Genomic DNA, 26,970 nt, shown 5'->3' with positions numbered 1-26,970 from the left:
TTGGTTCGAAAAAAAAACAAAAAAACTTCGGCATATCAACTGATAACAAGTTGTAAAAGTATACGAAATTTTTTATCAAGATTTCGTTTAATACTATAGGTTTGAGCAAACATCATCAAGATTTACAAAGATGTAGTAAAATGGATAGATAATTTTGAACAATTCACCTCCCATTAGATAATTAACAGGCAAATGATTATTTTTGCAAGATTTTCTATTGGATGAAACCTCGGCATTAAAGCGGTATACTTTATATTATGTGACTTTTTATGTAAATGCATGCAAACTCTGGTTTCCAAGCTAATGGTTTGCAAGTAGTGTAATTAGAACAGATAACAAACAAACAATTTCGGCAAATTAGGAGCAGATAAAAAAGATACAGAGTGCAATTATGACGACTTGAACGATAAACGAATCGGTTTTTCAACATGGCAAAAGATATTCGAATGGTTCGTTAAAAACGAGATAATAAGATTTTTGATGTGTTGTCCTGACTTTTTCTGGGTTTTCTATCTTAGATGTCATCAACCCGGGTCGAGAACATTTTTGAAAATTATACAGTGCTGTAATGCACTAAGATTCAAAAGTTAAAAAATATGCCAAAAAATCTTACATAATAGTGATCAGAAATCATTTATATTGATTAGAATGGCTCCAATTCGTAAGAAACTGGAAAGTGATGAATTTTTAAAAAGTTCAGCTCAATTCTTTACGTTAACAATTCATACGTTGAGCGAGTGTTGAAGCACGCTCGCCCGTATCTTAGACATCACTTAATTCACTACTTTTGAACGTCTTCCATTAAATTCAGTTTGAATAACATTGATTAACATTAATAAACCTTTTTGCAAAATTGCGCTGAAAAAATTCTTACGTAATTTGCGCGCATTTCAGCTTATTTTTGCACAGTTATTTCTGTAACCTCATTTTTATGTAAAGAGGTTTCTGAAAATTTCATGTAATCGCAATTTTATGAAAAGAGATTTCTGAAAATATTAGCGCTTTCAGCGGATTTCTTACATCATATTGCGCTTAGAGCGACGTGACACCTCGACTCGAGAAAATCTTATCCGGTTTTGGCAAAGAAACCCTAGTTGTTGTCTACTTTTGCAATCAATGTCACGATACTATGATGATACTGCATGTCTTACCAATGTGCGTGTCTGGATTCAGTAGATTACTTTTGACGTTCAGTATAACAGTTCCGCTTTTTGAAAAATGAACATAGAGCGAACTAAAGCTATCCTTTGGTACACAGGAGATATCATGTCCTCAAATATCTGTATTAGTTGTTCCCTCCAGCGGGTACGATTGTCATAAGCAGCGCCAGCAGTGTCAAGATATTCATAGTCATATTCCTGTGCGTTAGTAACGTATCCTTGCAGACAATAAAAGCTGCTTTTCTCAATACAAAGGTAGTTGTAGTACAGACTGCGGTATTCGTACGAATTGCGATTGGAAATGGCGAATATTAGAGACCTCCAACTGCTGTTGGCTGGTATGTCACAGTAGGTTTTCGGGACGAAAAAGTAGATTAGCAATTTTAAAACTAAAAATGATAATAATAAAGACATGATACAACGAAAGACTAAGTTACTTCTTTGGCTCCAATCTTGTGTTGGAAACTTCACAAGTTCAAACTTTGCTGACCTTGAGAGTAAACAAACAAGGCAAAAGAACGGCAAGGTGATGCTATTTTGCATCGAAACAAAGCATGAACACTTTGATATTTGCCAGCTCTGCTTGGTTAATTCTAGGAGCAAATATTAAATTTTCTTGATTAAAGATTTGTTTAGTACATGAGGACTCGGAGTCGCAAAAAGAGGGACGTCGGGTATTCAGCCTCCAAATGACACGGTCCAAAATGAGTTGGGAATTTCGTCAAAAGGGAAGCAATTAGGAAGAACCGTTTATTGAAAGAATACTGACTCAAAATTTTTTTTTTATAACTAAATCAGTTTATTGAATCATTCACCGGCAAATGAAATCGCACAAAATGATTCAATTAATTACAACGTCAACATAGCTGCAGAGGGACCTACACAATTGGGTTATCAATCGGGTCATTTGTTGAGCTAAAGAACCCACACATTCGGGTTATTATTTGATGGGTTGCAATATTTTGTGAAAGTCAATTCTATCTAAGTGAAAATAACTTTGTCTGAAGTTCAGTGGTTGCTGTTTAAGAAGTTTGCGCGAGCCGCATTGTACTCGCAACACAGTTGATAATATTGAAATTGAGCGAGTGGAGCCGTCAAATACGAAAGCATATAATCCTATCCCGGGTCGAGGTTTGGCGGTAAATTTTTGTAAGAAATGCGATGGAATGCGGTAAAAATAAGTAATATTCACCGCATATTTCTTGGATCTTGCTGCGGTGAAAGCGGTGGATCCCGGTGAATTATTTATTTTTACGTATACAAGGGAATTCTTACAAAATAGAAACTGCCGTACACGGGTTCGAACCTCTCACCTGCGTGTCTACAACTTCTTATTTCACTGCGCCATCTGCCACTTACGTCTTTATTAGTTCTTCTGAACTTAAATCAGATTCAATAAACGCTGAGAAACAAAAACGGTGAATTTCCCGGTGAATTTTTGGTGAAAAGTGCGGTGGAATGCGGTGAATTATTTTTTTTTACCGCATACATCATTTTCCTTACGCTAATTTACCACAAAAATTGATGCAGTGAATTTTTGCAAAAAAATGTGGTGTATTTCGCGGTTAATTTTTATAAGAAATGCGGTGAAATGCGAGGATTTATTTTTTTACCCCAATCACCACAATCACCGCATTTTTTAAAAAAATTTACCGCATTTACCACATTTCTGACAAAAATTTACCCAAAAGCCTCGACCCGGGATATGAACAAAATGTTCCTAAAAATTTTGATATATTTTCACCCCTACGATTTGAGACATTTAGCACTCAGAAAGATAGAATAAGGAGCAAAAATGCTGGTTGGATAAATAAAGGGCGATTAAGACCAATTTTTCAACGCAACTATTTTTGTGGAAGGTTTAGAGCTAATAATTGCCAACAATGTTTTACTAGAGGAATTTCAAAATTTGCTTTTTTCGTGATAGGTGAACTGAAAAACAAAGGTTTTGAAAAATCCTGGCCATAAGCAGCTCAGGTTGCAATACTGAGTTGAGGGAACAGATGGCAGTTCATCTCAAAATATGAAAAAACACGAGACTTTCCTGCAAAATATAGAAAATTGAAACTAGAAATTTTTTCCCTCAGATACATTATTAGCTAATATTTGGAAAACTATTAAGTAATCGTATAACTAGTTACTCAAAACTAAATCTGTAGTACAAAGACAAGATTGAATAGACACTAAGATTTAATAGACAAGATTTTAAATATTTAATCTGAAAATATTAGGCGGAACAATTTATAATTTCAAACAAATATCAGATTCTGCTGAAGTAATCCGAAAACTAAATAATATTATAATTATTATTTTCAAGGAAAAACTACAATCGTTAACGAAAATCTTTATTTTAATTTTTTTTGTACAAAAGAAAATAAACACTTTTGAACATTTTAATTTTAATTGCTCTGAAATTTTGTTAAAGAATTGTGCGATTGCGAGATTTTATTTAATAATAATATATCGTGAGATATTTTTTCAATAAAAAACTTTTGCTTATACTTTTTATTCGAAATCAATGATCCTCAAGTTGCTTACGCTTCAAAGTTGTACAGGAAAAGTCACACAGCACTTGGTATTTTATATGTGAAGAGCATTCACCGTGAACTGACTTGGTATCTCGTAGATTGAACGCAAGAAATATTGGCTAATTTTTCCCACCGCCACAATGTTTATTTTTTGGCATCTGATGGCTGTACAAAAATGACACTTTCATGTTGTTAAGATGTCGTTTTTCGTTATTCATTTTCTTGCTGAGTTATTCAGAAAAACAAAGGTATATGGATTATTATGGCAATGAATAATTTACCTCCTGTTCAGATCAATTAGCTCCTTTTCTGAAACGAGGCTCTAATTAATCTTTGTGGCTAAATTTGCCGGGTTCTTTTTGCGAAAGAAAGAATATATTTGTAAGGGATATTAGATTAAATATCAGAAAGCGAAAAATTGCGGAATACGACGTTTTCGTAATTGTTGTTTTTGTTTTTGATCATCTGATTTATGCCATGAAAACTGACTTCTAAACCGAAGACATCTGGTAGATATTTTTGATGACAAAAGAACCATAAATTTGCAATTAAGTGCTCCATTCAATCTTTTTTCGTCCATTGAAACAATAAGTGATATATAACTAAAGTTAAGAAAACAGTGACACTGCAATAGAGATAAGGTTGTCCCAGTTTAGGAGATGATGGTTGCTCTTAATCCCAACCCGGTGATTTGAAAGCCGAGCCTAAAAGATTTTTTTTGAGAATTTTTTAAAGGTTTTTTGACTGCAGCTTTAGTTTGATTTTTTCAATCGAGTCTTTCTGCATCCAAGAAAATTAGAGAAAGATGAATAATGAATAGATTGAAAATCAGCAAAAAGTTTGTTATAGGAGACATTTTCCCAAAATATTACTCATATAAATTTATAGAAATGATGTTTTTTGTATAAGCTACCAAAAAAAAACAATTAAAGTGCAATTTCCCAACTACTGCAAAAAAACGAGAAAACAACACAATTTTTGAAAAGTCTTGCTTTAAGACTTTACAAGGATTCAAACATACTTACATTATGGAAGTTGTCGCCAAAGAAAGGAAATTTTATATTGCAATGAGGACCTATACATGCTTTTTCTATTCTCAAGTTAAAACACAGTTTTCGCTGGTAGGAATGGGCAGCGATTTGATTTTAGACAGCAATTAAAAGAAAAAGTAACTTAATTAAATTAGTTTTCATAAGGTGTTTTCTTATTAAAGTTAAGTCCTGAGACTGATTTGAAAATGTTTAAATTGTAGATCTATTTGTTTAATTCTTAGCAGTTAAATAATATGGTTTCCTGGTCAAAAACTAAAATGATCCAAAGGACTCGGCTAGATTATATACATATATATATATATACACACACATATATATATATATATATATATATATATATATAAACATTTGTTCGTTATAGAAGACCTAAATTTTTCCACACCCTAACCCTAAAGCTAAGCAGTTCTGGAACTCAGTTCAGGGAATAGATTACAGTTTGCCTCAAAATATGAAAACACGAGTTTTTTGTGCAAAATATAGAGAAATCTATCTTCGCAATTTCTTCCTCGCAAACAGTAGTGGCTACGATTTCAATTTTATTTGCGAACAATGAATGAAATTTTTGCTCGCCTGGCTTCATGAAAAGGACGATTATAAAAGTTTCCTGTTTTTAATAGCACAAACTAGAAATTGTTACCACATCTCGGTCACAACAAAGAAAAATGATATAATAATTTTATGTAACCGAAGTTTGTGACAGGTGAAATTGAATTACAGCATAAATCGATGCTTAATTTTTACAGGAGCAATTGAATGTTGTCCGGTTTTAAAAACAATGTTTGTTAAAAATTATTTTGAGATAATTGTGATATCAAAAAAATGACAAACGTTTTAATAATATCAGGAGATTATGGTTACCAGTATCCAAACGAACAAAATATATATAAAGAAATTTATCTCATTAGAATGGTATTAGCCTGTACAAACTGCTCCACCATGTTTAAGTTGAATTAGTGACAAAATTTTGGAATTGTTGCATGATTTATAACAGATGTTTTACAAAAAGATAATCAATTTATCGCGATATCAAAATTTCTTAGCTGTGATTGAGAACGATTCGTGGAGATTACGGTTTGTATAACTCTTTGCAGGGATTAATTATAGATTTACATAATTTGCAAGATAACTGCTATTCTTCGTTTCCTCAAAAAAGAAAAATTTCACTTGTCTCTCGATGACTCCTTTCAAAGCATATTTGAATGAAATCAAAATCAAATTTTTTTGTTCAATAAGGGAACTTTTGGTTGTAAAAATTCTTGTTGCTGGAAGCACAATATTTCACCAACACAACCAAGCGATGCAGAGGGCCGATTGTTCTGTTTTGCTAGTAAACACAAAAACCAGTCAAGGAGGCTCGGTAATCTGGCTTTGCAAATGAGTTTCCGACCCCGCTCATGCACATTTTTGGCTTCATTGTCCGCCAAATGAGAAAGCAGAAAGAGAACAAAAACTGTCCAAACGAAAGATTCTTCAAAAAAATTTGGCTAATGAATAAATATGCTTCCAACTCAAATCACTTAGAAAGTTGAATAATTCCACGTTAGTTGGCCGATGAGAACTGCCATTATTCAGACTACGAGACAAGACAAACAAAAATTCAAATAAGACCAGCAAACATTTACATCCAAAAATCAATGTCTATTTTCTTTTTTAAAAAATTGCATGCTAACGAAGTCATAATAGATTCAAAGAAAACCTAAAATGAACAATTAAATTTTTAAATCACTAGAAAACAGCAAACAAGTCTCTAATGAGGCTCGGTAACAAGTAGCAAAAACAAACAGGGCGAAAAAAGGGCTAAATAAAAGATACATTTTTTTTGATAACAAACAGTTTTGATTATTGAAAACCATTAGATATCAATTGAAATCTTTAAATAGATTATTGCTCATTAATGCCTTAATATGAAGACATTGGGACTCATCATCGTCATGAATGTGTCGTACATCTTCAAAAACAATAGACAAATTCAGTCGAAAAACACAAAATGCATTAAACTTCGCAAGAAAACGGTGTCGAAGCCCTATAAACAGTAATCTATTCCGTAAAACATATGATATAATTAACTTTGCCTTCTTTAAACACCAATAATAAGATATGTGACCTATGGATAACAAAATCAGGTAACAAGTAGCAGAAAAAGGAAAAATTAAAAATATTTACGTTTTCATTTTTTGAAAACAAGTAATTTCAATTAATGACAACCTTTAGATATCAAATGAAATCTTTAAATAAGTTATTGGTTTTTATTACCTAATATAACAACATTGGAACGTTTTTGACCTGTTTTCAACCAGAAAATGTCGTACGTCTACAAAAACAAATTCAGACTTGAAGAGATCCATTAAATTTTGCGAGAAAAGATTTCGAAGCCGTTTGAATCATTATCTATTTTTAATTAACTACAGCCAGCTGTGAACACTAATAATTAGATATATGATCTCTGAATAATGAGACTAGGTAACAAGTGGAATAAAAAAGAACAAAGATAATTGACAGAAGCTGTGGTACGCATATTTGATAATTCGCCATACGGAAATGAAACAATTTACCATATTATAATCAGTTAGTAAGAGACATTTGGTTCTTGAAAACGGGTTTAGAGTATAAACGGAACAAGTTTTTGTTTCTTCAGCATGAAAAAAGTTTCAATAGTATATGAGATGATTTTTGGAACAACAAGTTTTAGAAATTGAGGTTTTAAAACCATTGACAAGAATTAACATATATATATATATATATATACATCTAAATATATATATAAATATATATATATATATATATACATCTAAATATATATATATATATATATATATATATATATGTACGTGTGTGTATGTGTGTGTGTGTGTGTGTGTTTGTGAGTGTGTGTGTGTGTGTGTTTGTGTGTGTGTGTGTGTGTGTGTGTGTGTGTGTGTGTGTGTGTGTGTGTGTGTGTGTGTGTGTGTGTAAATAACAATCGTTTTGCACTGACTTGCATTTGTTGGCTAGTTTTGAACTGATAGGCCATTTGATGGCTAGTTTTTAACAAAAAAGAAGGATTCACTCTAGGCAATAACAATAATTGCTCGAAACAAATGTTTCTATCCACTATTTTGAACCTGAACTCCACATTGCTGCAAAATAACTTGACTGAGACTTGAATATTAATTTTCATATATAAAGCACGGTACAAAGAAACTATAACCACGTTCATGGAGCATTTTAGAATTACCCAGAACATGATATGATAGAAGTTTTTATCAAGTTTCATTCATGAGGGTTGCAAGATACCTAGCATTCGTAAAGTTGGTACCGGTAGCCTGGGTATCGTCCGGATGGTATTCTGGCTTTACTGTAACTCGTTAACCGACGATGGCGGAGTTCAAATTCATGTGAGCTGACAGGAGCGGGAGGATTCCCAATTCCACCTTCAGTGCAATCTAGTCTTATTTCCCTAGAGTTTGTTTATAAAGGAACTAATTCCAATATGAAATATTTACTGTTCCGTTTATCAAAAATTATGTAAGAAGTCGATAAATATATCAGACGGAGGAAGAAGACGGAATAGGTGGATAAAGGTAATAGGGAATTGAAACAAGAGAATTGGCTGAATGGGTGGAATAAATATGCAAGAACTGAGCGGAAATTGAGCGCGAAGTAAACAAAATCAATGATATTGGTGGAAATTGATTGGACGAAAAAATTTCCAAAACACAAGATCTTCGGAATGGGATAACTACACTGAACCAGAGGTAGATCTATCTAACTACAATTGATAAGAGCACATATCCATCTCGGAAACATTAAAAACGTCTTGATATGAAATCGAAAATCAACCGGCTTTTGAAATCTTTCTTGGAAAATATAACTGAGAAAATCTCATTTGTATATCCGTTTATGGCCATTTCTGCCGAGCATTTTTTTTAGGAAAAACACACACGTTAGAAAATGACCTCTTAATTGAAAAAGATCTAAATAAGAAGGATTTTCGACAATGGGGCTTAATAAAAATATTGATAGGAGTGGTACATAAATATAGTTGATCACGGTGCAATTCTTTGACGATTTACTTAAACAAATCCGAGACGCATTTCTCATTTATAATGACATACAATTGTATTAAAAAAAACATTTAATTTAAGCGAGTTGAGCACTACAATATTTGGAAAAATACATACACATTGTTTAAAACCTTTGAGTTTTGAACATTTTTGAGATTGTTACTTTGACTTCAATTTGTACATCACATTTTTAGGAAAATCGACAAAATCGATGCAAGAAGCGTTGGTTTTGATCCTTATTTGATATTCTCGTTTAAGTTGATTTGTTGATATATTATGTAAAAACTGTTGCTTCTCCTTGTTATTTTCAATCGCTCTGTGAGGGAAATTCAGTTGTCTCTTTAATCTGGTTTTTAAATGTCTTAAGACGCGTTCTTTTGTGAGCAATTCATGAAACAACAAATCATTTGTCCATGAATGGTGAAACAAGGCGGCTCAGCAATGTGCGATGGCACATAAGGTTCCGACCCCGCCCATCCAAAATTTTGGCATAATTGTCTACCAAATGAGGAACAGATAGAAAACCCAAAATTTTTTTTGGGAATCCCAAAAAAACCAAAAAAGCCCATGTATTTTTCAAAAAAATTAAATTGTGTATGAACGGTAAGACAGCCTCCAAAGCAAATAACTCAGTGGAGTAAAAATTCAAGCATTAAATTTCTGTGATATGCCAATATAAAGAAAGCGAGTCAAGACGAACATCAAAATCAAACAACAACAACAAACGTTAATTACATAAAAACTTTTGGTCCGTTTTAAATAACAAAATAATAACTGTTCTTATTCATTTCTTTAAGCGGCTAAAAAGAACAACAAGAAAACAACAAACAAGAACTCAATTGAAACTTGCCAGAAAACGCTGTCAAAACCGTCAAGCCATATTTCGGCCCTCAAAATATATTCGTTTGCGCCCTCTTCAAACACCGATATTGTAGTATTTGGCCGTTTATTAGTGAGACTAGGTAACAAGTAGACAAAAAAGAGAAAAGAGCAATTATGTAACAATTTTGATTTTTTTTTCGAAACAAAATTTTATCCAAAGTCATGAAAAAAATTAATTACAAAATGAAATATTTAATTAGGGTCGTTTATTCATCCAAAGGAGTTCATTGAGACCTGCAATTATCCAGAATAATTCTTGCGTCTACAAAAAGAACGTCAAACATGACAAAAATCAAATTAATTTACTTTTTTTGTGAAAAACCGGTGTCCAAGTCAGTAAGGTCATGACGCGTTCTTAAAAAAAATTGGGACTTCAATCCGTTTTGACACCTTCCTCTGACACCCATAATGTCATATTTGACCTGTAATTAACGAGATTAGGTACCAAAAAGAAAAATAAAAAAGAACAAACTTGCGAAGTTAAAAAGTTTTTTTTTTTAGTTTTGGAAAACAATTTTTATCAAAGTCATGAAAGCCATCAACTATCTACTATAATCAGAAAAATGGCTCGTCTATTCTTCCAAAAGACGCCAGTGAAACCTATCACTATACTGGAAATTTCAAACAACTGAAATGACAAATTAAAATTGACAGTTAAAGGAAAATTAAAAAATTCAATTAATTTCTTGAAGAAAGAAGTTTCGAGGCCGTTAAAACGATAATCTATATCTTTAAGGAGTTTAATATGCTCAATTGTGTTTCAATTTGAACGCTAATGATGTGAAATGAGATCTGTCAGTAATGTGATATTGTGACTAGAAAACGTGAAAAACTGGCAATTTTCTAAAAACAAAAAAAAATCTGAAATCTAGTAGTAACAAAGCCAGAAAACAATAACTTCAGGCTTAAAAGCGCAATCGAAACAAAATTTCAAATCAGTAGAATGAAGATGCATTCTTTCCTGGCTGACACTAAGCTACAAGTTGACCAAATTAAGAAAAAAAATGGAGGAAAACTTCATTAAGCAATTATTTCTTTAAAAATCATTTTTTTTAAAGTTTTTTTAAAAGTCGAAACGATCATAAACTTTCGAGTAAAAGACTTAATGCATTAGTTTGGATCTGCTTAGGAAGCCAATTGGACCTATCACTCCTGAGCTTTCATTTGATATGTTCTGTTCTTTATTATTTAAAAAGGTCTTTTTTCAAAAAAAAGACCGACTGATTGCAATCCGAATTCTTATTGGATTGTAACAGTCCAAGATTGGCCCAAAACTAGCCCTGCTAATGCTTATCGTCCGTTAGGAACCATTGATTTTTCGATTATTGTAGATATAGATAATTAGTCAGTTGAAAACTCAAAAAAAAAATTCTGCATTTTTGATAATAAACGAGTAAAGCTAGCAAAAAACGGCAAAGTTTTAATTACAGAGCACTCTCAGCGGAAGTTGAAGTAAGAATAGCCCCCTTCTGATTCTACAAAAATTGTATTAGTGTTGTTTGGGGGTGTAGTGCCGGCAAATTTTATCAAAGTAGACTAAAGTAGCTTATTTCGTGCTGTTTTTGATGAAAAAAGGCTGAATTTTGAAATATTTATCCAGAGTTTTTGATCTAAAAATTTAAATCAGAATAATCAACAAGGCTTGTTTGTCCTTAAAAAAAATTCAATGACACTATTCTTAAAAATTACAACAAATTTGAAGAAAACTGACGAACAATTAGGCAAAAATTTCGGAAAATGTGAATAAAATAACGTGAATTCACTCTACTTTTTTCAGAAGTTTAAACCTCGATAACTCCCAGTAGAAAACGAAAATTAAAAAAATCTTTTTAATTCCATATTCTACGCTGGACGAGCTTTCTAATGATACCAGTCTCAACTCTCTACGATGAATATACGGATCGGCGAAAATTGACTGAACAAAAAAACCCATTTGAGTATATAGTTCCTCCCCCCTCAAGAGGGGTCGGAACAATAAACAGAGAAAAAGCGAGAATTCATAGATGAACAAAAACAATTAAAGCATTTTGAACCCACCAAACAAATGAAAAAAGAATCTCAAGGACAGCTTTGGTATGCTACTGTGGACCTGCAGTTTGAATTCAGATCCATTCGGCTCAATGAAAGTTCTAAAATTTGTAAAGAGATTGAAGGACGCTAAAAGAAGTGGACGGGTCAGTCTTACCACTGGAAAGCTGAAATTGCAGCAGGGCCTATCATTGCTGCTTTGGGATATCGTTCAGAAAATTAGGCTGGCACAAAAAATCTCACGGAAGACTGGAAAACGGCATAGATGTCCTTTTGTACAACAGTTAAAAAACGGACAGAAGTATCGAATTATCACTTATTACAAACGGGAAAAGTATTAACCGCAGTGACCTTGAACAGATGGAAAGCTTACGTCGACAAGGTCACAACGGAGGAACAATGTAATCTTAGGAGAAGCCAGAAGAGAATGAGGGACGGTAATACTTAAAAAAAAAACAAATCTCATAATGTTGATTTTCATTCAACTTGAATTTTTTTTTCGACAGTTGATTAGCTCTAGTGAGCATAGCCAATGTCTTTTTGGCTCAAAAACGACAATTCCTGCTCTTCTCGGGCTTTAAAAAATACTTTTATAGACGGCTCGTAGATTTAAAAAACGACAATTGTCGACCATCCGTATATTCAATAAAGACGTTTGATGACTGATGACAAAAATGACAAAAACAGACTCTTTCCCTTAAATAGAAAAAAAACCGACGCTTGTTTTGCTTTAAAATCAACAGTAAATGACGAGTCTTATGTTCATTATCAACAAAAACAATTGAAACCGACGAAAAGACTTAAGGCCTTTGATCGAATATGGCCAAAGTAAAAATGGCGAAAACCGACGATTTTTACGTTTAATTTGAATGAAAGTTTTAATTCGGGAAGCAAGCTCCATATAAATGTGTGATGAGAACTCTGGATGACCTGCCTTTAACTTTTCGTCCGACTGATACTTTTGCGGTACCATCTGTGGAGAAAAAGGAAAAAATGTCCCGCTTAATTCTAGATCGCACTTGTTCTCGAAGATCCACAGATCCACGGCTGATCCATGCACATTATGTTGCGCTTGAACCAACCAAAAGTCAAAGTTGCTCCCGGATTCCGCCGAGGAAAAAGAGTGGGTGGGAGATCAGTGAAGTAAAACATGTAAGGTTCAGATCCAGTAGGGTCCGGTAACATCTCGTGTGTTTTCAAAGAACCCGGGCCAAAACCAACGGTGGTTATTATGTTCACACCACAGGTCTCGCTGTAATAACTCTCAATGAAATTTAGATATTTATTGGATTCATCATTGTAATCTGTGAGTTTTTGAAAATATTGCAGTGGCGACATTTTCAACTCACGATGGCCGTATGTCCAGTAATGGAATATTTGACTTGCACAACATTCCCGCATTTGAAGCGATAATACGCCAAAGAAGTTGTAGATGTGGTAAACTTGAGACAATAAAATAGTTGGTATTCAATTCAAGGTATCCAAAAAGATGTAAAAAAACGTATAAGCAACTCAAGTGAAGCTCCAACTTATGAAAATACTCAGCTCTAAATTGGCGTCACTGTTATCCAAATATTACAGGGTTGAGCAGCCTAAAATCAAATAGAGGAAAAAAATTTGATCGGCAGGGCAAATGTATTTTTATAGCTCATTAAAGTCACTTGAAAAGTACTGTAAAGCCTAGCTGAATACTCATCTGCAATGAGATGCGTAGCATCATCGCAAATATACAATGGAAAAAGCAGTGTTTTTTAGAAATCACCGAGGGTCTAAAACTGTATCCAAAATTGGGAAGTATAACAAGAGTAATTGGTTAATGAACATCAACCAGTATGTTTACGATTGTTCCTCTGTATATTGTGCCCGAGCAGATTTTCGTTACGTTCATTGCCGAATCCAGTCCGCGTCCTTTGTGACCTATTTAAAGCGAAAGTTAACAGTTGATTTTCCTGATTTTGCGTAAATGACTTTGCATTCAAAAACGAACACCAATCGCCTTTAAAATTCGTAAATGAATTGCCCACCATAAACCTTCCTTGGCAACCATATCCAAGCCAAATATGGAGTTTATGGCAACTTGGCAATCATACAGCTGACAAAGGAAAATGTCAAAACTGATTAAAAAACTCTTAGAATAACCCATGCATTGCACTCTGACTGGAAAAAACTCATCAGGACACTTGAAAAAAATGAAGTTCATGGTATCTTGAGAACCATAACCAAGACCATACATATTCGTGGTGCCGCGTAAGACCATGAAAGTAGAAGTCAAAAATACAAAAAAATAAACACGAAGAACAGTTACGCTTACAATTTGTGGCTATAATAAGCCAACGAAAAAGCAAAATCAGTTAATTTTTTTTTATTTCTTGGCACCCATATCCAAGACCACGATAATCTATGGTGCTGCTCATGGTTGCCAAGATATCCATTACTTCTAAACATTTTCATTGGGTTCTAATAAGCATGAAATAGTGAATTAGTCATCCGAAAAAAAGTAAAAGCTGTATTGATCATATGAGAACCATATATGGACCACATAAGAACCATGTATGAACCATATATGGACCATGTAAGAACCATTTAAGAATCATATTTGGTACTAATACATCATAAGTTGTCTAAAGCGCTTAAAGCTTAGATTGCTGTATAAGATTTGTTTGGTTGTTGAAGGAACGCACAAATGTGCTTACAGGATTCTTGTATACCATATAAGAATCTTATTTGGAAATAAAAGCAGCCATAGCAATTTCATATTGAAAAAATTGTCTGGACAGTATATGGGACTATGTATGGCTCTTGGTTATTCCCAAGAATGATCAACCTGGGCATCTGCTTGGTTCATCAGTTGGGTAAAATATGGGTCATCGATACTGAATATACGCTCGTTGAGAAAAGTAGGCCATAAAGAACGTAATTCTATGTTTTGACAACCTTACTAAAAAAATTACTGGAAGAAATTTGTTATTTCAGTTTTTTTAATTCATTGCAATATAATCATACGCCTCTGACGTCAGTAAAAATTGTATTGATAAATCAAGACCTCCAGATCCGACGTGAGACTAAATTTTGCGCAGATGTTGCGCAGCAAATTGATATCTATGATTTGTCCTCTGGAAAAATTGTCACTTCTTACAGGAAAACCAGATTACAATCACTGTCCCGACCTAAATTTGGTGGGGGAGGAACTATTTATACTCAACTTGGTTCTCTTTTTGTCCTGCCAATTTTCGCCGATCGATATATTCATCGCACCAGATTGTGATTGGTATCATTAGCAAGCTTGTCAAGCACAGAATTTCAAATAAATTTTTTTTTGAATTTCACTTTGTCCATGGAGTTACCGAGATTTAAATATTTTTGAATTTTCGTTGTTATGTTCACATTATTTAAAATTTTTGTTGAAAAACGAAAATTTATGCTAATATGTGATAAAAAAATCTTATGAATAGCATAATTGTCTTCACGTTAATAGGTAGAAGAGAGTTGGTTAACTGTTTCAATTAACTGAATTGGCAAAGTTTTCAGCCAAATTTTTGAAAAATCAGCATTATTTTCCGCTTCTCATCATAACAAAAGACATCACATATGCCTCTTTAGCCAACTTTATCCAATTTATCCGGTGGTGTGGGCAACAAACAGCTGAAAATATCTCCGTCTACTGGAATTTTGGCTACATGTATCTCTGGTTGTTAAGAAAGTTCTCTGTAATTAACATTTTTGAACTTCACTTTTTGTTGAACTTCACTTTGTCCATGGAGTTACTGCGGTTTAACGATTTGTGAATTTTCGTTGTTATGTTAACATTTTCAAAATTTTTGATGAAAAATGGATCAATATTTGCTAAAATTTGATAAAAATGTTACCAATTGCCTAATTTGCTTTATGGTAATACGTAGAAGATAGTTGGTTAATTGTTTCAATTAACTGTATTGGCCAAATTTTCAGCTGAATTTTTAAAAATTGAGCATTATTTTCCGCTTCTCATCACAACAAAAGAAATCCCATAAGCCCTTTTAGCTAACTTTATCAAATAATCCCGGTGCTAAGGGCAAAAAACAGGTGAAAATATCTTCGTCAACTGAGATTTCGGCTACATGTACCTCTGGTTCCTAAGAAAGTTTTCTGGAATTAACATTTTTGCCGTCATCCGCTCATTTAAACCGATATTTATGAAGAAAATCTAATTTTTTTGAGTTTCGATTTCCAAAAAATATGCCCTCAAAAATGACATCACGTATGCCACTCTGGTCAACTTTATTCAAATTAACCGGTGGTGCGGACAACAAACAGTTTAAAATATCTCCATTTACTTAGATTTGTGATAAATGTACCCCAGACTCTTAAGAAACTTTTCTGGAATTAACATTTTTGCTGTCTTTTGCTCATTTAAACTGATATTTATGAAGAGCACTTAATCTTTTTGAGTTTCGTTTTCCAAAAACTTTTGTCAAATACTCAGGACAATTACAAATTTTAACAGCCTCGCAGCGGTAGCAAGTTCATTTTTGAACTCATTCTTGGTTTTTGCAATAAAAATGGAACCAAATAGTGTTTTGGGTCTTTGTTTTCTAAATATATTTTTGAAAACTTTTTAATCCTCAATACAGGACATTTTCTTCCCATTCAAAAAAATCACTTAATAAGAGGTCCCTTTATGTCTTCAATAAAGGTCCAATGTTGTGTTAATCATTTAACACAACAACCATACTGTGCTAAATGATTAAAGCTGATAATTTTTGTCTCCCACAATTTTTTTTGTAAATTTATAATAAATTCTTGTATTATTTGAAGTCTTATGACTATTTTTAATTAATGAAATGTCTAATTCGGTATCTTGGGAGCTTTTAAAGAAACTATCTAATGCTTTCGATTGATAATTAATGCTTTTTTAAGGAATATAACTCCACACATTTCTAAAATTCTTCATTTGTTTTTCATATACACAAATTTAGTCAAATTTGCACTTTCAAGTTCTTAAGATCAAAAACAATTTGGATTTTAATGGAGAGCGGTAAAATTTTTTGAAATTCTTTTGAGTCTTTTCTATTTTAGTTACAGACCAGAATGAATTCAAAACAAATTTTGACGGGTTAAGTTTACGTGCAACCGGAAGCCAATAAAAATTTATAACAATTTCAGCAAAAAACTATAATGTTTTTTGGCTCAAACACCGTTTGCATTAAATTGTTTCTGAATTTTTGAATTCTGTCTGTATCCAGTGTTGATGTGCAGTCTTTTGACTTAATCTCACAATGGTGTTCATAAACAGTTATGATCTAAACTTTTTGCCAATTGAAAGCTAGCGACTGTATTGTTTTATTGTTTTGAAAAATTTGTTTTTAAAAAAATAATGGGTTTTTGAGATTTGCCACTTCAAATTTTTTTCCGCAGCTTTTTGAGTAGTCTTCAATAAGGAAAGAAGTCGCATTAAAATTCAAATATGTTAAGCTTTTTTCTGATTAAACTGAATAACCGTCTTCTGGCATCGACATTAAGAGTTTTCTTTTAGGAGACGAATTAAGAGATTTTTTATTAGGGAAAATTTTTATTAAAAAAAATTTTTTCTTTTTTGTTGACACTTTCCACTTTTCGAGATTATCTTTTGCTGTCTTGTTCAATAAACACATCATAGTCATATGGAATATCACATTAATGGCCGTGAAATAAGGCGCAACTGATTATATTCATTAGTTTTAGCGCATAGATTTTGATCTTATAGTCTTCGAAAACGGTTTCTTCGCAAAATTGAAATGGCTTTGATATTTGCCTTTGTTTGTTTTTTGTTGTAGTCATATGAGATTCTGGATAATGGAAAGCCTCAAAGCATTTTTGTAAAGGTTCAAATGAAGCCATTGAATGATTTGAGTCGATTGCTAATTGCGCTAATGACCTTCATATTAATTGTTTTCAGAATGTGTAAGCGTGTTTTCTAATTTCCCCCTTTTTGTTTTCTGTCTACTAGATAAATATTTTCAAAAAAAAACAGGTACTATATCTTTTCTGGTTAAACGCAATGTAGTTGGTTTAGTTTAGTTTTAAACCTGATGCTGTTTTGAAGTTTTCATTAGGCTTTTTTTTAAAAGAAATGGATAGACATTGAGTTTTGGTCGTTAGTAACGATTTTTGTTTTTATTTTATATTGCTGTTTATCTAGTCTCTTACGCTCCTTAACGGCAGTAATCATCGTCCCTCTAGTGCGTTGTTTTATCATTTTTATAAATTTTGGCTAAAGCGATTTTTAAATGGGTAAACCACTTATTTTCGAAAAATGACTAATTTTTTCAGATTCTTTTTTTAGAAAAATCTTCTATCTCCTCATTTGCCTGAAAATTAAGTCAAAACGTGGTTGAACGGGGTCGGAAAATGATGTGAAAACGCACATAACAGACAATCCCTGCTTTTCATCTATATGATAAACCAAATTTACGGCATTTGAAGTTCTTTTTTAAAAACTGGGCAGTTTTCATTAAAAAAACAGCGATTTATGCGATTACTTTTAAGACTGAATGTGGTGAAAATTTTTCATTCAATGGCAATTTGATTTGCAGATTTTCTGCAAAACCGCATTTCTAGATAACATCACTTTATGCGTATCAGCGTATCGGATCAAATGGTTGCTCTAAATGAGATCCAAAAAGTGGGATTTATGACCAAGGGCTCTTTTCAGACTAAGATTCAGACTAAGTACAATTTCTGTACTGAGCATCTGGTAAGCCACAACCTCAGCCTCAAAAGACAGAATACCAACTTGGCCGTATCAGCTGTCTGAATTCGCTGGTATAGTTTAAACGCATTTGGTTCCAGTAATGAAACTCAGGAGTCGAATAGTCCATAGATTCATAATCCTCACTTTCAGATGTTACGTATCCTTGTAAACAGTAATGTCTGCTTTTTTCAACACATAGATAGTTATAATAGTAACTGTTATAAGTGTACAAATTTCGATTGGAAATAGCAAATATTAAGGATTCCCACCTCGGTTCGGGAAGTTCACAATAAATTAGTTTGAGGAACAAGTTAATCACAATAATTGACAGCAAGCTCATTTTCAATGCTCAATGAAAAAACTTTTGCAAGGAACTTGCAAAAATAAGAAAAGAAAAATCGAAAACTGACAGGCGTTTGAATCAGTACTTAATAACTTGATCATAAAACAAACAGTAGAGGTTAAAATAATCTGGTAATTATTTCACGACAGGGGTCGCAAATATGAAATATCACTATGTTTAATATGAAACTGGTGCCGATCAAAGTTCACTTGAAAACAAATTTCACGATTTTCCAAGCTTTTTATTTGTTGTTTCTCTTTGATGACTGTTCTAGAGCATAACACTCTTGACTCATTTGACAGAATAAGCAAGAACTTTTAGAATATCAATACGAAATGTCGACAATGAGCCTTTCCTTTTGAAAACAAACTTTTGAATTCGTATCAAAATATCAGTTTTTTGGAAATGTAAATTCGAACTTCATCAAAACTATAAAAGTATGACCAGTTACATTTGTTTAATTAAATTTACTCCCAGTTGCAATTGTTTCAGTGTTACTACAATTACCATCAAAATAAAATTTGCGGTAGCTGACTTCAATATATAATAGTTAATAATATTTAAAGGCTAAAGATTTTGTTTTATGGTATCATTTCGTTTTCTGCTACCAAAATCTCTTTTGGGTCTTTGGTCTTTTTTAAAATTGCTGCGATCTCTAAGATCTTTTGGTATTTATTCCGAAGATCAAAATTTATCCCGAGAACATTTCGATTAGTCTAGCTGTTTGCTGGGCTAGAAGGATAATATAATGTCCGTGTCCTCTTAACTTGCTTAAACATACATTTCGACAATTTCTTTCGTCATCATTTGAAAACTTGGGCAAGAAACAGACGTGGTTTTCACATATGTACTTCAAATCATATAAATTTGTAGCTGTGAATCATATTACGGCTACAATTTTTTTACATTCGGCAATTTTTCATCCCCCCAAAGTTTTCTTTTAAAATAAACAGTTTTCCTAAGTAAATAATCAACGTGGGATCACATATCCAAATTATTGCCAATGAAGGAATCTAGATATTTACAACTACTTCGTTTTACTTTGATTATTGCACTCCCAAACTGTATATCTGTTTTTCGTGAAGTGTAGTGCCTCAAATTTGTCAAAGTAGAACTTAAATTTGTTCAAATTACAAAGAGAGACGAGTTTTATGAACCTGTTTGGTAGACATTCAGTAGTTTTTTGTAGAGCTATTGATTAGTTTCCGATAATTACTAAACAAGCATCCTCTGCAAACTGAACTGTTTCGATGCTATCTTCTTTCTTTTGATATCTTTGATGTTTACTAAAAAGATTTTTGAGTTCAATTAGAGTTCTTTGCAGTACTCCGTAATTTGTTATTTCCCAGGTTGTGTTCTCTTCATTAAATTTTTGTTCCTTCCGTACTTCTTAAAAAGTCATTAAAAACTCTAATGAGTCATCAGAGATACCATACTTCATTTTTTGTCAAAATTTTTATGTTATATTGAATTTAGAGTTTTTGCCTAGTCGAGATATTATGCTATCCCTTTGATTTGTTTTAGCAAATTTATTGAAGATATAATCGCCATAGATCGTTCTTTTATTCATTGCAAACTCTATGTCCAGAAAGACTTCTCTATTCGATCATGCATATTTTGTGACAACGGAATCGTGACAGAAATTAGCTCTTAAATTATTTGAACTAAAAACTGCCCTTTTAGATTATTTCTGTGACCTAGGTTGATTCTCTTAGAGTTTTCGGAAAAAATGTTTAATTGATACTACTATCATTGATGGATTGCATATGATCATCAACTGCAGCACTCGGGCACTCGCTCAATTTGTGTTAGAAGGTTGAGAGAGAACAACCTAATGTAAATTGTGCCTAAGATAAGCTTTACATAGCTTGACAATATGCTGTACTTGTTCAACGTATACTTCGCTAGAGAAATGAAGCCTTGAGTTACAACAAAGGACTTGAGAGCTGGTTATAAGAGCTGGTCAAATTGGAGAACTTAAGAACAGTTGGGTTAATTGGATAGACCACTAGGCTTGCAAGTAAGAGATGCTGGTTCGAATCCAATACTGGTCCAATTTCAGTAGTTGCAAATGCTTAGACCCCTAACATTTTAGATACCAAACTTTTATTTATCCTTCTGTTTGCTTTTTTGGTTGTCTTTTTGCTTTAATTTATCTTGAATGTCAATTTGATGGAATAATTCTTATTTAGTTATTGCACTGAATAAAAAATCTTTTCCAGTAAAGGATGTTTTTTTTGGGTAGGGCGTAGTCCTGAATCACTATCAACACCAAATTTTGCCAAATGTAAAATAACCATATAACAGCGTGATGAAATTGTATTCAATTTGACGTTATGCACTTATTTTCTGCGAGTACTTTACATTTGAACCTCTTTTTGCATTATTGTATTTAAAAAATACTTTGCATTGAGTTTTAACTTGTTCTTCAAAAAGGTGACTATTTAGCATAAGATTCTGTTAAACAGTTTATTTATTTATTTTTTTATTCATCTGTTTGTACTCATTAATATTATATTTTTGACAAAAAAAAACTGTAGCAAAAAAGGAAACAAAACCGAAAGCTCAAAAAAATTTAGAGTTAAATTGAAACTGTTCGGAAGAGTTTTAATTATTTACATAAATTTTCAAGAGTCATTAACATATCTATGTACTTTGAAATTCCGCAATTTCAAATTTATCTAAAACAATTTGTTTGCTTATAGACGAAACTCATTGAAACCAGCTGTAATTGATTGATAGGTTGTGAAAAAAAAGTTCTTCAAGTCAGATAAATTGTATCTGTCAAAATATACCTGATTGAAAAACAAGCTCTCAAAAAGGCGGGCAACATTCGCTATTCTTTTTTTGTCACTCAATCAATTGTTATCTCCCTCCTCCCAGTTTTTGTTCCCCTCTTTCTTTGTATCTATTTATCTTTTTCGCTTTTTCTGGTTTTAATTGTTTCTATGTCAGCTATCATATATCGTGACTCAGATTATTATATTTAAGCGTCTTCTAGGATCCAAAGAGTTGACCTGAACTTTCTCTGGCCAGACAAAAACGTTTCCTTATCGAAACAATACCAAGTTCTGAAAACACATTGCTGTTATATCGAGTTTTTTGACTTTCAGGTAAAATGTTTAGACATATGGTTACGGCTAAAGTATTAAAAAATCAGTTACTGCTTTTAGACGAACGATAGGTTCTTGCAAAACTATTGAGGTCAAGAAGGGACCACATTTTGATTTTGTATCAATATCAGGATACAGGCTTTTGTCAATATCAAACTGGGTGACAATATCTTGTGACAATATCAAACTAGGTTAGACCGAGGAGACCCAAGACAGTCTCTGAGCTGAACAGAACTAAGGCCACGCTGCAGAAGCGTTACAAATGTTAGAAATGTGGGACCTGACCAAACAGACTTTGGTCACCATGGGCACGCCCGAACAGAGTCAAGGCCTCCCGGGCCAATGTTTCCACTCGTATTCCACCGTTATTAAGTTAGAATAAGGATGCGAAGCGATTTCCAAAAGAGTGTAAGAGTGTAATTTTGAGGACTCTTTACTCCACTCTTATTACACTCTTAAAAATTACTTATGATTACACTCTTTAGTCTCTTTGCACTCTTTACTCCACTCTTATTACACTCTTAAAAATTACTTATGATTACACTCTTTAGTCTAATTTTTAGTAGGGAAAAGAGTGGAAGAGTGTAATTTTTAAAAAAAAAGACTCTTAGAAATACACTACGATTTTAAAAAGTTGCACTCTTAGAAATACACTACAACTACACGGATTAGTCCACTTTAGTGCATTCTTTTCACTGGGTGTGAAGCTTCCTGGGTCAAGCAGTGCGTGCAAGCAAAAAACATGCAAGACTTCCACAGAAATTTTGAAAACTAGTTAAAAAAGTTCTGGTTGTGCTGCAATAGTTAAGAATTTCAAAAAGACCTGACCTTATTGCAAGTTTGGATCTATTCTTATTGGTCGCCTTCAACCCCAAGTACTCCTTTTAGTTATTTATGTGCTATATAACACGCAGTTTGTAACCGAGACTTGAAAACAACGACCGTTGGACAGTTCCATTTAAACATATAAAGGGACATTGAAGTACTAATATAAAATTTTTGGTGCCCAATGGATGGTAATGGTCCTTATTTCCTTTCGTCATGCAATCGCACTATTATAAACATCTCATTTCATTTATTCACTCCTTCTTCCTTTCTTTCGTTCTGTCTGTCTTTCTTCCTTTTTTATCTTTATCTGTTTTAATCTCTTCCCAGGTTGACCACCATAAAAAAATCTTGGCAATTATATCCAAGCCACATATGGTCACCAAAAAAATAGGCAACCATATACCTGACCATACGAAATTTTTTAAACCTAGGCTGAAAAAGCGTGAAATAAGTGCTTCTGACATATTTTAGTGGCGAAAAAGATCTGTTGAAACTTTGAAAAAAGTTCAAGTTCATGGTTTCTTGGCATCCAATATATATGACCATAAACGTTAATGATGCTATGGATGACCAACTACAATAAAAATTAAATCGTTCAAATACGAAGTTTGAGCAGATCCCGGATAAGATTTCCTCTCTTGAAAAAATTTGAAGACGTATTGCAGAAAACTCGTTGTTTATGAATTCTTGGCAACCATATGCAAGTTCATGCACCTTCATGGTTCTTACAGGTACCATGAAACTTTATGGTCTTGAATATGGTTGCCAAGAATTTTTTTTAAATCTTGATTTTTTTAAAGTAAATCAATTGAGGAAAGGCATATAAAACGCAGAGTCACAAAACATTGGATTTCTAGATAGATCAAATTAAATTTAAAGAAAAAGAGAAACAGTGAGATTTTTTTGATGTTTAAAATTTTTAACTTAAAAAATTAGTCCTTCCGATCAGCAGAGATACTCAATTGTAGTAAATTGGAATTCATTCAGACATTGTAACAATAAATTTTGTTGATTCGACAACGTCATTGTTTTTTTTGCCGTATTTCGATTCTTTCTAGCCACAGATTGTTTAAATGCATTCATTTGAAAACATTAACAAAAAGTGCAAAACAGACAAAAAGAACTTTTCACGATTTGAGTCAATTTTGACATCACGAACAAGTTCTTTTTACAGGTAATGGTTTGTTTTTCCCAAACAAAATCTGAGATGGCAAGAAATTTTTAAAATTTTGAGAAGAACAGAAAACGAAGCAGATCAGGTATTTCAGTGTTTTCGCCAAATCTCTGTTATCTTGTATTCATTGAACCCTTGCATTCGCGTTGTTTTATTGTCATAGTCATGTTTTATTGATCTCACTTGATCTCACGGACTTAGTTTATTCAAACAAGAGAACTAAATGCTTCATTTGACGCTGTCGTGGCTTATTGTGATTGGGTTGGGTTTTCCTGTATGCCATAAATGCTACTCATCTCAATCTTACAAGAATAAGAAAAGATTGAAAAAATCCTCCCACGACCATATATAGTCGCTTCACAGTTTTTTGGTCTTTTTGTCGATTCAATGCTTTCCTGGATATAATGGACGGTTTCGTGTATGCCATACAAGAATTCTTGGTTGCCCTACAAGATTTCTTGGATGTCATACAAGAGCCAGACCTGGATGCCATACAAGTTTTCTTGACTGCCCTAAAAGATTTCCTGGATGCAATACAAGAGCCGTAGAGACCAAAAATATTCTGTTTGTGATTTACCCTGTCTACTTTGTACGTGTATACCCACCCCTCCATGGAATCGCTGAAATGCGAAAAAAAAATTTATAGAAAACTTGGCAACAATGGTAAGATCATGCAACGAAAATTTTGTATGGCGTGTATGGAACCATATATGGCTCTTGGATATGGTTGCCAAGAAAGGTCAATATGGGTTTTATACTGGTTTTCTTACTTTTTGCATGATGGAAGAAATAATATTTTGCCAAAAAGGAAGGCTGTTTCTTTTGAAATTGAGTTCTTTTCTCTTTGAAGGTTCAATTTTTTGAAAATTTAGGCAAAGAGTTAGTATTGCTGCCAAAAAAATTTAATATTCGTTCTAATAGTATAATCGATAGAGCGATAATTACTTTCTAAAATGCTCTCCTTTGAAATTACACAATTTTTTCTTGTGTCATGAAAAATCTCACATTGTTTTGTGTGAAAAGTGCATCGCGAGTGATTTCACACAAAATAATTTCCTCGTGAGATGATTAATTATACGATTTCTTGTGTTAATGAGCGCAGGCAGAAAATTACTTATTATTCTCGTGTGTCAGTTTTTATCGGTAAGTATGTGATGATGAATTATTTTCTGTGATCACACACGATGAAAATTTGAAGTGTAAGTGCAAAGACTGCTGAGCATCTAAAAGATATGTGTTGATGTTGAAATCATTAAGAGACATTTGATAGCAACATCTGGACAGACTTTGTCACATTGGATTAGATCCAAAGCAGTCCCTGGCCCACACCTAACAGAACACGATTTGGAACCAGACTGGAAAAAATTTGGTTAATTTGGTCCACCCACACTTTAGGCACGATGGGCAAGACAGTAGAGCACCAAGGCTAGACCCTGCGGCCATATCGAAATTAACCCCTGATTAACCCCCACCCCACCCCCAAATTAATGTAAGAGTTGGAGGGTAATTGTAATTGGGATGTAAAACCATGTAAGATTAGGGGATACTGGGGGTAATGGGGATGAGTTTTTCAATTTTAACCCCCAAAAGGATATAAGACTAGGGGCAACTGCAGGGTGTAGAACGATGTAAGATTAGTGGGGCAATGGGGGTAATTAGTGGGGCAATGGGGGATTTATATATGAATAATAGTTGTTAGAATTGCCCCTCTCAACAAATTAAGCCCTCACTCTTACATCGTTTTATCCACTCAGAACAAATTACCCCCTCACTCTAACACCATTTTACGCCATGGATGACCAAATACAATAAAAATTAAATCGTTCAAATACGAAATTTGAGCAGATCCCGGATAAGATTTCCTCTCTTGAAAAAGTTTGAAGACGTATTGCAGAAAACTCGTTGTTTATGGTTTCTTGGCAACCATATGCAAGTCCATGCACCTTCATGGTTCTTACAGGTACCATGAAACTTTATGGTCTTGAATATGGTTGCCAAGAATTGTTTTTAAATCTTGATTTTTTTCAAATAAATCAATTGAGGAAAGGCATATAAAACGCAGAGTCACAAAACATTGGATTTCTAGATAGATCAAATTAAATTTAAAAAAAAGAGAAACAGTGAGATTTTTTTGATGTTTAAAATTTTTAACTTAAAAAATTAGTCCTTCCGATCAGCAGAGATATTCAATTGTAGTAAATTGGAATTCATTCAGATATTGTAACAATAAATTTTGTTGATTCGACAACGTCATTGTTTTTTTGCCGTATTTCGATTCTTTCTAGCCACAGATTGTTAAAATGCATTCATTGGAAAACATTAGCAAAAAGTGCAAAACAGACAAAAAGAACTTTTCACGATTTGAGTCAATATTGACATCACGAACAAGTTCTGTTTACAGGTAATTGTTTGTTTTTCCCATAATTATTCTTGTGTGTCAGTTTTTATCGGTAAGTATGTGATGATGAATTATTTTTTGTGATCACACACGAGGAAAACTTGAAGTGTAAGTGCAAAGACTGGTGAGCATCTAAAAGATATGTGTTGATGTTGAAATCATTAAGAGACGTTTGATAGCAACATCTGGACAGACTGTGTCACATTGGATTAGATCCAACCCGGGCCGAGGAATTTGGCCAAAATTATGTAAGATCAGCGGCAACTAGCGTTGACAAGTCGGAAAATTCACCGCAATTTTCTTACATAATTTTGCGTTGAATGCGTTGAATTTAAAGACAAAAATTCAACGCATTCAACGCAAAATTATGTAAGAAATTGCGGTGAATTTTCCAACTTGTCAACGCTAGTTGCCGCTGATCTTACATATTTAGCGTTGAATTTAGCGTAGATCTTACATATTTAGCGTAGAATTTAGCGTAGATCTTACATAATTAGCGTTGAATTTAGCGTAGATCTTACATATTTTTGCGTTGAATTTAGCGTTGGTCTTACAAAAAATCAACGCGTAGAACTCTGGGTATGGGACTCGAACCACTGACCTCCTGTTTACTTGTCGCCTCTTCTACCATTGCGCCACCGTACCTTGGTTTCCTTAAGAGCCGCAATCCTTATAAAGCGTAGTTCTTACAAATTTTGCGTTGAAATTAGCG

General features: G+C 33.2%; 1 protein-coding gene and 1 long non-coding RNA gene across 2 annotated transcripts in view; both read right to left on the bottom strand.

The window, feature by feature from the left end:
• LOC142343003 (uncharacterized) overlaps window positions 1–26,970 on the bottom strand; it is an 82,774-nt gene that overhangs the window by 11,357 nt on the left and 44,447 nt on the right. The gene's annotated exons all lie outside the window — the stretch shown is intronic.
• LOC142342757 (uncharacterized) lies at window positions 7,874–18,853 on the bottom strand. Its single transcript, XR_012759178.1, has 3 exons — window positions 18,445–18,853; window positions 12,713–13,135; window positions 7,874–8,150 (listed from the first exon to the last, which is right to left on the bottom strand). It is a non-coding gene; the product is annotated as an uncharacterized LOC142342757 (long non-coding RNA).

This window comes from Convolutriloba macropyga, chromosome 7 (genome assembly GCF_964194025.1).
Source record: "Convolutriloba macropyga chromosome 7, txConMacr16.3, whole genome shotgun sequence".
Taxonomy (NCBI): Eukaryota; Metazoa; Xenacoelomorpha; order Acoela; family Convolutidae; genus Convolutriloba; species Convolutriloba macropyga.
The sequence above is the reverse complement of the archived record's forward strand: the minus strand, read 5'-3'. Positions and strand labels throughout refer to the sequence as shown.